The following is a 16654-nucleotide window of genomic DNA, read 5'->3' on the forward strand; positions in this document are numbered from 1 at the left end:
ACTCTTCGCAGATGACATGATACTCTATACAGAAAATCCAAAAGATTACACCAAAAAACTGCTAGAATTGATTCATGAATTCAGCAAAGTTGCAGAATATAAAATCAATGCACAGAAATTGGTTGCATTCCTATACACCAACAATGAAGCCACAGAAAAATCAACAAATTGATTTACAGTTGCACAAAAAAACATAAAATACCTAGGAATAAATCTAACCAAAGAGGTGAAAAATCTATACACTTAAAACTATACAAAGCTTATGAAAGAAATTGAAGAAGACACAAAAAAAATGGAAAAAGATTCCATGCCCCTGGATAGGAAGAACAAATATTGTTAAAATGTCAATACTACCCAAAGCAATCTACATATTCAATGCAATCCCTATCAAAATAACACCAGCATTCTTCACAGAGCTAGAACAAATAATCCTAAAATTTGTATTTTACCAGAAAAGACCCCGAATAGCCAAAACAATCTTGAAAAAGAAAACCAAAGCAGGAGGCATCACAATCCCAGACTTCAAGCTATACTACAAAGCTGTAACCATCAGGACAGTATGGTACTGGCACAAGAACAGACACTCAGATCAATGGAACAGAATAGAGAACCCAGAAATGGACCCACAAACGTATGGCAACTAATCTTTGACAAAGCAGGAAAGAATATCCAATGGAATAAGGACAGTCTCTTCAGCAAGTGGTGCTGGTAAAACTGGACAGCAACATGCAGAAGAATGAACCTGGACCACTTTCTTACACCAGACACAAAAATAAATTCAAAATGGATGAAAGACCTCAATGTAAGACAGGAAGCCATCAAAATCCTCGAGGAGAAAGCAGGCAAAAAACTCTTTGATCTTGGCCACAGCAACTTCTTACTCAACACGCCTCCGGAGGCAAGGGAAACAAAAGCAAAATGAACTACTGGGACCTCATCAAAATAAAAAGCTTCTGCACAGCGAAGGAAACAATCAGCAAAACTAAAAGGCAACCAACAGAATGGGAGAATTCTGTTTTTTTTTGCAGAATTTGCAAACGACATATCAGATAAAGGGTTAGTATCCAAAATCTATAAAGAACTTACCAAACTCAACACCCAAAAAAACAAATAATCCAGTGAATAAGTGGGCAAAAGACATGAATAGACACTTCTCCAAAGACATCCAGATGGCCAACCGACACATGAAAAAATGCTCAACGTCACTCATCATCAGGGAAACACAAATCAAAACCACAATGAGATACCTCCTGACACCTGTCAGAATGGCTAACATTAACAACTCAGGCAACAACAGATGTTGGCGAGGATGCAGAGAAAGAGGATCTCTTTTGCATTGTTGGTGGGAATGCAAGCTGGTGCAGCCACTCTGGAAAACAGTATGGAGGTTCCTCAAAAAACTAAAAATAGAACTACCCTACGATCCAGCAATTGCACTACTAGGCATTTATCCATGGGATACAGGTGTGCTGTTTCAAAAGGACACATGCACCCCCATGTTTATAGCAGCACTATCAATAATATCCAAAATATGGAAAGAGCCCAAATGTCCATCGATGGATGAATGGATAAAGAAGATGTCGTGTGTGTGTGTATATATATATATATATATATATATATATATATATATATATATATATATATATATATGATGGAGTATTACTCGGCAATCAAAAAGAATGAAATCTTGCCATTTGCAACTACATGGATGAAACTGGAGGGTATTATGCTAAGTGAAATTAGTCAGAGAAAGACAAATATCATATGACTTCACTCATGAGGAATTTAAGAGACAAAAGAAATGAACATAAGGGAAGGGAAACAAAAATAATATACAAACAGGGAGGGGGACAAAACAGAAGAGACTCATAAATATGGAGAACAAACTGAGGGTTGCTGGAAGGGTTGTGGGAGGGGGAATGGGCCAAATGGGTAAGGGGCACTAAGGAATCCACTCCTGAAATCATCATTGCACTATATGCTAACTAATTTGGATGTAAATTTTAAATAATTAAAAATAAAATTAAAAATAAAATAAAATGCAAAAAATAAATAACACCATGTAGGCTAGAAAAAAATCAGTAGTATTTCTATATACTTAAGTCAATTAGAATTAAAGTGGAATTTAAATAAAATACAGGCTCATCTAGTAATATAACCCTGTCTTAAAGTGAAGTAGTTTGGGACTTTAATTACATCTGTGCTGACAGCTCAGAGCCTGAAGCCTGCTTCGGATTCTGTGTCTCCCTCTCTCTTTGCGCTCGCTCCCTCTCTCTCTTTCACAAAAATAAATAAACATTAAAAAAATTTTAAAGGTAGATATTTTAAGATTGGATTTTAAAAGACAACTATGTGCAATCTACAAGAAACACATGGTAAATATAAAGACACAGGGTACTCAAGGATGTAATGTACAGCGTGGCGACTGTAGTTAATACTGTATTGCATATTTGAAAGTTGCTGAGAGTAAATCTTAAAAGTTCTCATCTTAAGGAAAAGAATTCTGTATATAATATGGTAATATATGTAACTAGACTTAATATGATTATCATTTTGCTATATAAATATCAAATAATTATGTTGTACACCTGAAACCAATATGCTGCATGTCAACTATACCTCAATAAAAAAATAAAAAATTTAGAAACTTCAAGGATGGAAATAATATACTCTGCTTACCCTTATCTTTTTAAAAAAAGTTGAAGAACTTGTATTAATATCAGACAAAATGGAGTTCAAGACAAGAATTATTACCAGGGCTAAGGAGGGAATGTCATAATGATAAAAGAGTAAATTAATAAAGACTATATACAAATGCTACATGTGTACACACCAAAAAAACAAAGCTTCAAAATTCATTTAGCAAAAATTGGCAAAACTGAAAGGAGATAAAGCAAATGCCCAAATATATTTGGGGATGTCAACACTCTCAAATCAGTATCAATAGAACAAGAAGACATGAATGAATTCATTAAGATATAGAGGACTTGATCAACACTATCAATGAAGTAGCTTTGATATTTATAAGACACTGTGCACAATGATTGCAAAAGACACATTTTTTATTTATTTTCAATTAATTAATTTTTTTAATTAGGGTAGAATTGACATACAGTGTTATTTTAGTTTTCGTGTACAGTATAGTGATTCAACAATTCTATACATTACTCAGTGCTCATTTTGATAAGTGTACCCTTAACACCTTCACCTATTTCTGCCGTCCCCCACCCATCTCCCCTCTGGCAACCACCGGTTTGTCCTCTGTATTTAACAGTCTAGTTTTTTTGCTTGACTCTTTTTTTATTTCTTCATTTGTTTTGTTTCTTAAATTCCACATATGAGTGAAATCATATGGTATTGTCTTTCTCTGACAGACTTATTTCACTTAGCCTTACACCCTGTAGACCTATCCATGTTGTTGAAAATGGCGAGCTGTCGTTCTTTTCATGGCTGACTAATATTCCATTGTATATATACCACCTCTTCTCTATCCATTTACCTATGGATGGACACTTAGGTTATTTCCATATCTTGACTATTGTAAATAATGCTGCAATAACTGTAGGGGTGCATGTATCTTTTCAAATTAGTGGTTTTGTTTCTTTGGGCAAATAGCCAGCAGTGGAATTACTGGATCATACGGTAATTCTATTTTTAAGTTTTTAAGAACATCCATACTGTTCTTTACAGTGGCTGTCAGTGCAACTCTTTTTGCTTTGGTTGATGGAATGTTCTCAGAGCTCTCCTAAAGAAGATAATTATATACGTTTTCCAGCCTACATAACGTATATACTCTAGAGTATACACAGACTGCACTCTAGCATGCTCACTTCTCTGAGCCTTGATGCCTTTCTTTGCCATCCACAAGAGCAGTTCAGGCCTTTTTACTTTTACATTGCTTTATTCAAGTTACCAACTGCTAACCCAGAAGCATTTTAACACTGGTCTTGGTATCTTTACCAAGATATTAAATACTGTATCATTGGAGCACTCCCATATTTTAAAAATGTCCTTTTTTCAACGTTATGCTCCATCCTACACATCCTTATCCAGCACCCTCAGAATCCAGTCCCATACATACTCTCTTAGCCCCTATCAATAAATATTGACTAGGTACTATGATTGTTGCGGGGTATAATCCCTTCTTTATCCTAGCAGGACTAGCAATTCCCCGGCTGGGTTATGTTGTGACTTTAATGCCGGTTATTGTTCTGGTGGTAAGGAGAGGAGGTGAGGGTAGATTCTAGGAGCAGCGGGGAGTGGGCACAGTTTGCCTTCCTGTGATTGTCCACAAGCATAAATCTTTAACATGGAGTACTGGGTCACTTTCGCAGACTCAGAATGTGCAAGGGAATCTTTAGATTCAACATTTTTGTGTATATTGACCCTGATATCCCCCCACCCCCTCTGAGTTTCTCACTGAGGGCTCTGAGAAAACTTGTCAGGGCTGAGAATTCAATATTCTCTGCTCTGCCTCTTTTGTAATTCAGTAGTGGGGCTGATCTTCAGTTTTTGTCTGTCCCCGGGCTGAATGAGATGAGAGTTTCTTTATCGGCTGCTAAAGAAGATCTCTGACTTGCACGTTTAGTCTTTAATTAGTGCTTAATCATTTTTAGCTTTTTGCCATCTTTCTCCAAACATCAATGACTCCAATAATAGTCATCCAATGTTAGTCTTCACATTTACTCATCCCCCCATATCTCTCAAACATTGAAGACATTGTACCTCCTAGTATGTGCCTCGCATTGATATCCCATCCCAGTTTCCTCCAACACTAAAAGATTTAACATGCATGACAGAGGCTATCAGTACTTCACCTACCATCAATGATGGGTTCTTATTTGTCAGATAGTCAGCAAATGTCTACCTGAGAATCCTATTTTAGTGCTGTTTCCCAGGACCACACCAGGAACTAACTCCCACAAGATGGGTTCCTCTGAGCGCAGATCCTGAAAAGGTGATTTGCACACAGGACCTTTATTGGGGTGTGCTTAACAACACTCGTCAGGGAGTGAGAAAAAGAGGACTGAGGAGAGAGAAAAGCTGAGTCGTGATATAGTCACAATGAGGACTCAGCCAATTTTATGGGCACCCTAGAGCTGGGATTCACTTGGAAAATTGACACCCATTTAGGCAAGGGGGTTGGGCCTATAGACTCCTACTTCAACCAGTCAACCAGTCAATGGATACAGGCTACCCCCGAAAAGGAAGTCATAATATTAGAACATAATATTATAAGTCTAATATTAGAATATTATAAGATAATATTAGAATATTAGAATATTTGTTTAAAAGCAATTTGTGAGGAAGAATTCAGATTTGAGCTGTCAACATGCAAGACTACTGATAGCTAGGGTAATAGGCACCTTGGTCCTGAGAGGGGAAATGGGGTATATGTACAGCACACACAGAAGCCACTATAGGATTCATGTATAAAAATAACAACCTGCTCAGGCAGTGCCTGGGTGACTCAGTCAGTTAAGCATCTGACTCTTGATTTCAGCTCAGGTCATGATCTCATAGTTCATGAGACGGAGCCCTGAGTCAGGCTCTGTGCTGACAAGAGCCTGCTTGGGATTCTCTCTTCTGCCCTCTCCCTAGCTTGTGCTCACTTTCTCTCTCTCAAAATAAATAAATATATATTTATTTGTTTTATATATATAAGTTTATACACACACACACACACACACACACACACACACACACAATCATACCTGCTCAGAAAGAATATCCAATGGGAAAAAGTCTGTTCAACAAATGGTGTCAGGAAAACTGGACAGCAACATGCAAAAGAAAAACTGGACCACTTTCTCACACCCTACACAAAAATAAATTCAAAATGGGTGAAAGACCTAAATGTGAGACATGAAACCATAAAAATCCTAGAAGAGGACACAGGCAATAACTTTGTTGACACTGGCCATAGCAACTTCTTTTTTTTTTTTAATTTTTTTTTAACTTAAAAAATTTTTTTTTTGAGAGAGACAGGGACAGAGTGCGAGCTGGGGAGGGGCAGAGAGAGAGGGAGACACAGAATCCGAAGCAGGCTCCAGGCTCTGAGCTGTCAGCACAGAACCCGACATGGGATTTGAACCCACAAACCATTGAGATCATGACCTGAGCTGAAATCAGCCGCTTAACCGACTGAGCCACCCAGGCGCCCCCGGCCATAGCAAATTCTTTCTAGATATGTCTCCAGAGGCAAAGGAAACAAAAGCAAAAATAAACCATTGGGACTACATCAAAATAAAAGCCTTCTGCACAGCGAAGGAGACAATCAACAAAACTAAAGGGCAACTTACAGAATGGGAGAAGATATTTGCAAATGACATATCTGATAAAGGGTTAGTATCCAAAATACGTAGAGGACTTAAAAATTCAACACACAAAAACCAAATAATCCAATTTAAAAAATGGGCAGAAGACATGAATAGACACTTTTCCAAAGACATACGGGTGGCAAACAGACACATGAAAAGATGCTCAACATCACTGATTATCAGGGAAATGCAAATCAAAACTACAATGAGATACCACCTCACACCTGTCAGAATGGCTAAAATAAAAAACACAAGAAACAACAGCTGTTGGCGAGGATGTGGAGGAAGAGGAAACCCTCATGCACTCTTGGTGGGAATACAAACGGATGCATCCAGTGTGGAAAACAGTATAGAGTTTCCTCAAAAATTTAAAAACAGAACAACCCTATGATCCAGCAATCACACTACTAGGTATTTACCCTAAGAATACAAAAACACAAATTCAAAGGGATACATGCACCCCAATGTTTACAGCAGCATTATCTACGATAGCTAAATTATGGAAACAGCCCAAGTGTCCATCTACTGATTAATGGATAAAAGAAGAGGAGGTGGTGTATGCATGTATGCATATTTGTGTGTGTGTGTGTGCGTGTGTGTATACACACATACACTGGAATATTACTCAACCATAAAAAAAATGAAATCTTGCCATTACAATGACATGGATAAAGGTAGAGAGTATTATGCTAAGTGAAATAGGTCAGAGAATGACAAATACCATATGATTTCACCCATATGTGTGGAATTTAAGAAACGAAACCAATGAGCAAAGAGAAAAAAGAGTGAGAGAAAGAGAGACACGCAAACCAAGAAACATACTCTTAACTATAGAGCTATAGAGAACAAACTCATGGTTGCCAGAAGGGAGGTGGATGGGGGGGATGGGCTAAATAGGTGACGGAGATTAAAGAGTGCACTTGTGACGAGCACCAGGTGTTGAATGGACGTGTTGAATCACTATATTGTACACCTGAAACTAATATTACACTGTATGTTAATTGGAATTTAAATTAAAGCTTTAAAAAATGTACAACCTTGGGGCGCCTGGGTGGCGCAGTCGGTTAAGCGTCCGACTTCAGCCAGGTCACGATCTCGCGGTCCGTGAGTTCGAGCCCCGCGTCAGGCTCTGGGCTGATGGCTCGGAGCCTGGAGCCTGTTTCCGCTTCTGTGTCTCCCTCTCTCTCTGCCCCTCCCCCGTTCATGCTCTGTCTCTCTCTGTCCCAAAAAAAATAAATTAAAAAAAAAATTAAAAAATAAATAAATAAATAAAAATAAAAAATGTACAACCTTGTCCATTCCTTCTTAAACACCCTTTCCCTCAATTTTAACTTATGTCCATCCCTCTAGCCTCATATCTTGATTTAATTTCTTGTTTATGAGCTAGTTCTGACTGCGTCCACATTAGATCTCAGATATCCCTGATTAATTAGGAGCTATGGAGAGTTTGTCTACGTCACGATTCTACGAAACCTCAACAGCATAGTCAGGAACAGCTCAAGTTTACCTACGTTACCCAAGATATGTGTCTACTAAGTCTCTACCTCCACAAGTGCTACATATGAATTTGGAGTTAATGCAGCAGAGCTCATGGCCAAGGAGCCAGTTTGTTTAGGTTATAGAGCTCTGAGACTTGTCTGGATTCAATGAGCAGCCTAAAACAGAACAGTGAAGAAGAGTTTAAACTATCACCCCTGAGGGAACCTGGAGGTCAGAGCCAGAAAAGCAGCACCCACCATGGAGTGTGAAGGGTAAGCAAGGTCTTAAATGTGAAAAAATAAGGAGAGGAGCCAAGACGGCAGAACAGCATGGAAGCTTTTTGTGTGTCTCACGTCCATGAAATGCAGCCAGACCAACACTAAACCATCCTACACACCTAGAAAACTGATTGGACGATTAACACAACAATCTGCACAACCTGAATCACAGAATTCAGCAGGTACGCGGCAGGAAGGAAATTTGGGGAGCGAGAAGCCCGTGAGGGTAGGGAACCGCTTTTGCGGGCAGAGAGAGGACGGAGACTGGGGAGAGGGAGAGAATATGGGAAAAGCACCCCTCCCCAAAAGCAGCTGGAGAGAAAATGGAAAATTGGAAACAGCCGCAGGGACTAAACTAAAAAGGGAGAAAGGAGAGGGTTTAAATTCCATTAAGGCTGTAAACAACGGGAGCGCAAAGGCTGCAAGTCCGCAGCTCGATACCTGGTGGTGCTCTGGTGGGAAAGGCAAATCCCCAGGAACAGAGTGGGGTCCGGGAGGTTCTCGGGCCACACAGGGAAAAGCGGTTCCATTGCTGGAAGGACATTTGGTAGAGACTGTTGAAGACACCTGGTCCCAGCAGACCCCAGAAGGCGGCCACATTCGCTGGTGCTAGGGCAAGGTCGTTAAGGGTGAAGCCTGGTGCCAGATGTGTGTCGTGATTTTCCATAATCCCTGAAACGCTGCTGCTACACTGTCTCGCGAACATTTTCTGGGACAGGCTGGCAACTGGCCGCAGTCTCAGGGCTCCAGCAACAACAGGGTCCAGCGGGTGTTCCTGGGTGCAGCCGATATTCAGCCATTGCTCGGTGAGACCCTCCCGCAGAGGGGTGGAACGGGTCAAAGGCGCAGTCCTTCGGAAGTAAGGGGCCGGGAAAACAGCTGGGTGGAGCCATTTTTACCATTCCCACGCATGCGCATACGCACCTACAAGCACCAAAAGGATCCACCCCAGTAGGATAGCAGCGCCATCTAGTGGAGAGCGGAGCTGTTACACTGAGCCCCGCCCAACTGGGCCAACTTCACTCTTCAAGAACACAAGTCTCATCGCAGGCTATAGTTTAAGGACTATAAAGTGCTACATAGACTGACTCCTAGGGAAAAATGAAACAATTTCAGTCCTACTTCAATCTGTTAGCAGGGTCTTCTATTCAATTTTCTTTCTCTTTTTTTCTTTTTTTTCTTTTTTACAATTCTTTTCTTTTTCTTGAATACAGAAAGAAAAAATTCATTATTTTCAATTTTTATTAAAAATGTCTTTAATTTTTATTACTATATTTTTTTACTTTTGTGTAATTTTTTTCAAATTCTACTTTACTTCCATCATTTTATTTTAGTCTACTTCAGTGTATTCACCTTTTCAAATTTTCAAACAATTTCCTTTTTTTTCTTTTTCATTTCTTTTTCTTGAATGCAGAAAGAAAAAAAACCTTCATTTTTGCTTTCAATTTCTATGAAAAATATTCTTATTTAATTTTCATCATTATATTTTTTGCCTTTATGTAAATTTTTTCAAATTCTATTTTACTTCCATCATTTTATTTTAGTCTACTATCATGTATTCAGTTTTTCAAATTTTCAAACAGTTTCTTTTTTTCTTTCCTTTTTTTCCTTTTTATCTTTTTTCTCTTTTTCATTTTTCTTTTTTCTTAAATACAGAAAATGAAAAAATTCATATTTATTTTTAATTTTTATTAAAAATATTTTTCTTTAATTTTTTCTACTATATTCTTTACTTTTGTGTATGTTTTTCAAATTCTATTTTACCCCCATCATCTCATTTTAGTCTACTTCAGTGTATTCAGTTTTTCAAATTCTCAAACAATTTCCTTTTTCTCCCCCCCCCCCCTTTTTTTTCTCTAATCTGTCAAACCACTTTCAACACCCAGACCAAAACACACCTAGGATCTAGCATCATCTATTCGATTTTTGTGGGTGTGTTTTTATTTTTAATTTTAATGTTTTTTAATTTTAATTTTTCTTAATTTCAATTTTTCTCCCTCATTAATTCCTTTTCTCCCTTCAAAATGACAAAATGAAGGAATTCACCCCAAAAGAAAGAGCAGGAAGAAACAACAGCCAGGGACATAACTAACCCAGATACAAGCAAGATGTCTGAACCAGAATTTAGAATCACGATAATAAGAATACAAGCTGGGTTGAAAATAGATTAGAATCCCTTTCTGCAGAGATAAAAGAAGTACAAAATAGCCAGAATGGAATTAAAAATGCTATAACTGAGCTGCAATCACGGATGGATGAGACAGAAAGGAGAATCAGCGATATAGGGGACAAACTTATAAAGAATAATGAGGCAGAAAAAAAGGGGGAGATCAAGGCAAAAGAGCAATATTTAAGAATTAGAGAAATTAGTGACTCTTTAAAAAGGAACAACATCAGAATCATAGGGATCCCAGAAGAGGAAGAGAGAGAAATAGGGGTAGAAGGGTTTTGTGAGCAAATCATAGTGGAAAACATTCCTAACCTGGGAAAAGACACAGACATCACAATCCAGGACGCACCACGGACCCCCATTAGATTCAACAAAAACCAACCATCAACAAGGCATATCATAGTCAAATTCACAAAATACTCAGGCAAGGAGAGAATCATGAAAGCAGCAAGGGAAAAAAAGTCCTTAACCTACAAGGGAAGACAGATCAGGTTTGCAGCAGACCTATCCACAGAAATTTGGCAGGCCAGAAAGGAGTGGCGGGATTTATTCCGTGTGCTGAATCAGAAAAATAATGCAGCCAAGAATTCTTTATCCAGCAAGGCTGTCGTTCAAAATAGGAGAGATTAAAAGTTTCCCAAACAAAAATTAAAGGAGTTTGTGACCACTAAACCAGCCCTGCAAGAAATTTTAAGGGGGACTTTCTGAGGGGTGAAAAGATGAAAATATATAAATACCAAAAGCAACAAAAGATTAGAAAGGACCAGAGAACACCACTAGAAACTCCAACTATACAAGCAACATAATGGTAATAAATTCATATCTTTCAGTACTCACTCTAAACGTCAATGAACTAAATGCTCCAACCAAAAGACATAGGGTAACAGAACGGATAAGAAAACAAGATCCATCTAAATGCTGTTTACAAGAGACCCACTTTAGACCTAAAGACACCTTCAGATTGAAAGTAAGGAGATGGAGAACCATCTATCATGCTAATGGTCAACAAAAGAAAGCCAAAGTAGCCATACTTATATCAGACAATCTAGACTTTAAAAGAAAGACTGTATCAAGAGATGAAGAAGGGCATTATATCATAATCAAGGGGTTGGTAGACCAAGAAGACCTAACAATCGTAAACATTTATGCGCCAAATGGGAAAGCACCCAAATATATAAATCAATTAATCACAAACATAAAGAAACTCATCGATAGTAATACCATAATAGTAGGAGACTTCAACACCCCACTCACAGCAATGGACAGATCATCTAATCAAAAAATCAACAAGGAAACAGTGGCTTTGAATGACACACTGGACCAGATGGACTTAACAGATATATTCAGAACATTTCATCCTAAAGCAGCACAGTATACATTCTTCTCCAGTGCACATGGAACGTTCTCCAGAATAGACACATACTGGGACATAAATCAGCCCTCAACAAGTACAAAAAGGTCGAGATCATACCGTGCATATTTTCAGACCACAACACTATGAAACTTGAAATCAACCACAAGAAAAAATTTGGAAAGGTAACAAATACTTGGAGACTAAAAAACATCCCACTAAAGAATGAATGGGCTAACCAAGCAGTTAAAGAGGATTTTAAAAAGTATATGGAAGTCAATGAAAATGACAACACCACAATCCCAAAACCTCTGGGATGCAGCAAAGGCGGTCATAAGAGGAAAGTACATAGCAATCAAGGCCTTCCTAAAGAAGAAAGACCTCAGATACACAACCTAACCTTATGCCTTAAGGATCTGGAAAAAGAACAGCAAATAAAACCCCAAACCAGCAGAAGACAGGAAATAATAAAGATTAGAGCAGAAATTAATGCTATCAGAACCAAAAAAAAAAAAAACAAAAAACCAGTAGAACAGATCAATGAAACCAGAAGCTGGTTTTTTGAAAGAATTAACAAAATTGATAAACCACTAGCCAGTTTGATCAAGAAGAAAAAGGAAAGGACCCAAATAACTAACATCAAGAATGAAAGAGGAGAGATCACAACCAGCAAGCAGAAATAAAAACAATAAGAGAATATTATGAGCAATTATATGCCCATAAAATGGGTAATCTGGAAGAAGTGGACAAATTCCTAGAAACATATACACTACCAAAACGAAAACAGGAAGAAATAGAAAATGTGAACAGACCTATAACCAGTAAGGAAATTGAATTAGTAATCAAAAATCTCCCAAAAAACAAGAGTCCAGAGCCAGATGGCTTTCCAGGGGAATTCCACCAAACATTTAAGGAAGAATTAACTCCTATTCTCTTGAAACTGTTCCAAAAAATAGAAATGGGAGGAAAACTTCCAAACTCTTTCTATGAAGCCAGCATTACCTTGATTCCAAAATTTTAAAACATAAAAAATAAATTTTTTTTAAAAATATGAAAAAATAAGGCAATGGTTTCTTATAGTAACCTGTCTAGGTGGGCAACCTGCCCACTATGCCAGTTGAAACTTCTTTTCATTAAATGTGTCTTTCTCATTTGGAATTTCTACAGGAAACACTATGAGGATGCTGTGGTCAAAAGGATGGTGCATTTGACCAGGAATCTAGAGGCAAATGTCCAGAGAAACTCAGCTCTGCCACTTATTAATCATATCACCTGTGGTAATTCACTTAACCTATCTAAGGCTCTTAACCTATTTGATGATTTTCTTCATGTCTAATGTGATGATATAAATACAGTACTCATTTCCTGGAATTGTTGGAATTCAATGAAGTAGCAAATATGAAGCTATTCAGCTTCACATTAATGTCTACTTTCACACAGATCTGCTTTCACGACAGAAGTTGCTTTTCAGCCAGCAAAGCATTATACGCCATTTATAAACAGGACAGGTTTTTGGTTTGTGTTCATAAAAATTAGTTTCTAATTGACTCTTCTGTATCTTCTGCAGTAGCTTGGTCTCATGGTTCTTCTACTAATCAGCTAATCAGGATGGTCTGATATGGTATTTTTGTTGATCAACTGCTTCTGGCTACATTTCCTTCTTTGGTTTAAGACCTGGGGTTTTTAGTCTGCTCTCCTTCCTCCTCTCTCTCTCCCCATGTCTTCTATTTCTCACTTCAAGCATTGCTAAAGAATACGGCAAAAAGAGGATGTTCTCTGTTTAAGGGTTTTACTAAAGTTTATGCTGGAAAATAGAATATATCAAACGTAATAGACCTGGAAGAGTATCGGGGAGTTATAGAACACAGAGTTTTTACCATCTCCATTTTCTATCATTTAAAACTCCCTTCTGACTTGGGTCTTTGTCCCTAGTAGGTGGAGCTCCCTCCTTCCCTCCCATCCCCAATTTCTTGATTGCCACCTCCGGGTATATCTTACACCCCTCGAAAGCTCCTCTTCTCATCTTGAAGATGCAACCCATGCAGTGCCCTGAATGTCCCTTTCTCCAGTGGGCAGCAAGTGTCTCTGAGGCAATCCAGACAGGGTAACCCCTTGATCACTAAGCTTTTGCGTATTTTATTGCTCACACTACTCCTCACAGTCTGTGGCTCCTCTCCTGCTTAACTTTTATAAAAAAATTCACCCTGCTTTCCAGCCCTCAATCTTCTACATTATGTCTGTATTCTGACTAGTGTTCTCTTTCAATTCAGAGGAGGCTTGGCCATTTCAAAACCCAAGGCATGCCCTTTGGCCTTTTCCATGCCCCCAAGTATTCTAGCATCAAATAAGAGTAATGCACGCTCTGTCCTGGAAAGGGAGTGGAACTAGCCACAGACACAATTCTAATGTACTCCCCAGACACAGCCTTGTACATGACCTGAGCTGGCAACCATCTCCATGGAAACCAGAGAAAGTATGCATTTTGAGCAGCCTGAGGTCAAGTCCCTGTGGCATATATATTTTCCAGGGTGAATGATGCAGGTGAAAGTCACTCAAGTAACAGTGATACAGGCTAAGTCTTAGATGGACCTACTTGTCCCCAGCCAACTATCAAAGGTCACCCTGAAGTTTCTCAATTTGCCATAATACTACCAACTGACATTATTATCCCAAACTTCTTTGCTATCTAACTAGCTAACTCTCAAAAAGGAACAAGTTTTGAAAAATAATGGCTTTTTTTCTCCCATCACCCAAGCATGAAATGCCCTGACTCATGGGGGCCATTCATCCATTCATAATTGAAACAATTTCATGCCAAAAGAATCTGCAGAATGATGTGCTGTTATATTTTGCTGGTCTCTCTTCTATGTAAACATCCTTAGGACTGAGCTACGCAGTGCTTTAGAAAGAGCCACTGTCAAGGTGACATCATAAAGATGATGACATAGGTTGTTGATGATTTAAGTCTCTCCTACAAGAAGACCAACTAGCAGCTATCCATGCAAAAGACTCCATTGTGAAAATCCCAAACCCTAAGGGGGGCTAAAGTACCTCTCTGGACCACAGAGACTGAGAAAGACCACATTGGAAGGATAGGAGAGGGCCACTGAGAGGGCCCCCCTGGGCCTACGGTCGCTCCAGTGTGAAAAGATAGCCCAAGGTGCACACCCAGCTCCCCAGGCATGCAGAACACTTTCAGAGAGGCCCACTGAAATCTTTGCCTGATAGAGATCACTAAGGGAATCTGTGGGGCTCAACCACTAAAGATCAGATAGACCGAAAAAGGGGGCAGGGCTTATAGCAAGCAGTGTTCGTGAAGCTCATACAACTGAACAGCTAAGAAACAAATAATTGATTTTAAAATTGGGCAAAGGACCTGAATAGATATTTTTCCAAAAAAGATGTACAAATGGCCAACAGGTACATGAAAATGTGTTCAACATCACTGATCATTAGGGTAATGCAAATCAAATCCACAATGAGGTATCACCTCACACGTGTTGGGATAGCTATTATCAAAAAGACAAGAGAAAAGTGCTGGCAAAAATGTAGACGAAGGGGCGCCTGGGTGGTTCAGTCAATTAAGCATCTGACTTTTGATCTTGGCTCAGGTCATGATCTCAGTTCGTGAGATAGAGCCTCCACATTAGGCTCTGCGCTGACAACGGAGAGGCTGCTTGGGATCTTCTCTTCCTCCCTCTTCTCCCATCCCCACCTCTCTTTCTCAAAATTAACTTGAGAACTTTTTAAATAATGTGGATGAAAGGGAACACACGTACACTGTTCATATGAATATAAATTATTGTAGCCACCATGGAAAACAGTATGGGGGTTTCTCAAGAAACTAAAAACAGAGGGGTGCCCAGGTGGCTTCGAAGGTTAAGCGTCCAACTCTTGATTTTGGCTCAGGTAATGGTGTCATGGTTCGTGAGATCAAGCTCCCTACTGGGGGCTCTCCACTGTCAGCGCAGAGCCTGCTTGGGATTCCCTCTCTCCTTCTACCCCTCTCCCCCATCAAAATAAATAAATATATAAACTTTAAAAAACAGAATTACCATGTCATACAGCAGTCCCACTTCTAGGTATTTATTTAAAGGAAATGAAAACAGATATCTTCATTTCCATGTTTATTGCAGCATTATTTACAACACCTAAGACACGGAAACAACCTCAGTGTCCATCACTGTAAAGAAAATGTGTGTACATAAGAATGGAATACTCAGCCATAATACAGAAGGAAATTCTGCCATTTGTGACAACATAGGTGAAACTTGAGGGTCTTAAGCTAAGTGAAATAAGTCAGACAGGGAGAGACAAACACTGTATGATCTCACTTATATGTGGAATCTTAAAAAAAACAAACTTATAAAAACAGAGTAGATTGGTGGTTACCAGGAGCAGGGGTGGGAGGGTTGGAAAAATGAGTGGAGGTGGTCAACGGGTATACATTTCCAGTTATAAAACAAATAAACATTGGAGTTATAATGTATGACATGGTGACTATAGTTAACAATATCGTATTGTATAGTTCCAAGTTGCTAAAAGAGTAGATCTTACAACGTCTCACCACAAAAAAGAAAAAGTAACTATGTAAAAAAAAAGAAAAGAAAAAGTAACTATGTGAGGTGATGGGTGTGTTACCTAACCTTTATTGTGGTAATCATTCTACAATATATACATGTATCAAATCATCACATTGTACACCTTGACCTTACACAATGTTCTATGTCAATTATATCTTAATAAAGCTGGAGGGGGGGGAACAGCCATTGCTTGTAGGAACTAAATTTCAAAATACTCAAATACAGAGATGGGCGGCCTGCGTCTAGCAGAGTACATTCAAGTTATGGAAATGTGTGATCTACAAACATGAAGAGCAAAGAACCAAAAGACTTAGTTTACCCAATTAGGACCTCGAAGGGCCCCTAGGTGGCAGTTTCCCTGAACTGTATTTTCCTTCAGCCTAGGGCTATGTTCCACTTTGTCATAATGGATACACTGCTCAAGACTACTCTTGACCTTAGATGCCTTATTGTCTCAGTCAGGATCGTTGAGG

This window comes from Neofelis nebulosa, chromosome X (genome assembly GCF_028018385.1).
Source record: "Neofelis nebulosa isolate mNeoNeb1 chromosome X, mNeoNeb1.pri, whole genome shotgun sequence".
NCBI lineage: Eukaryota > Metazoa > Chordata > Mammalia > Carnivora > Felidae > Neofelis > Neofelis nebulosa.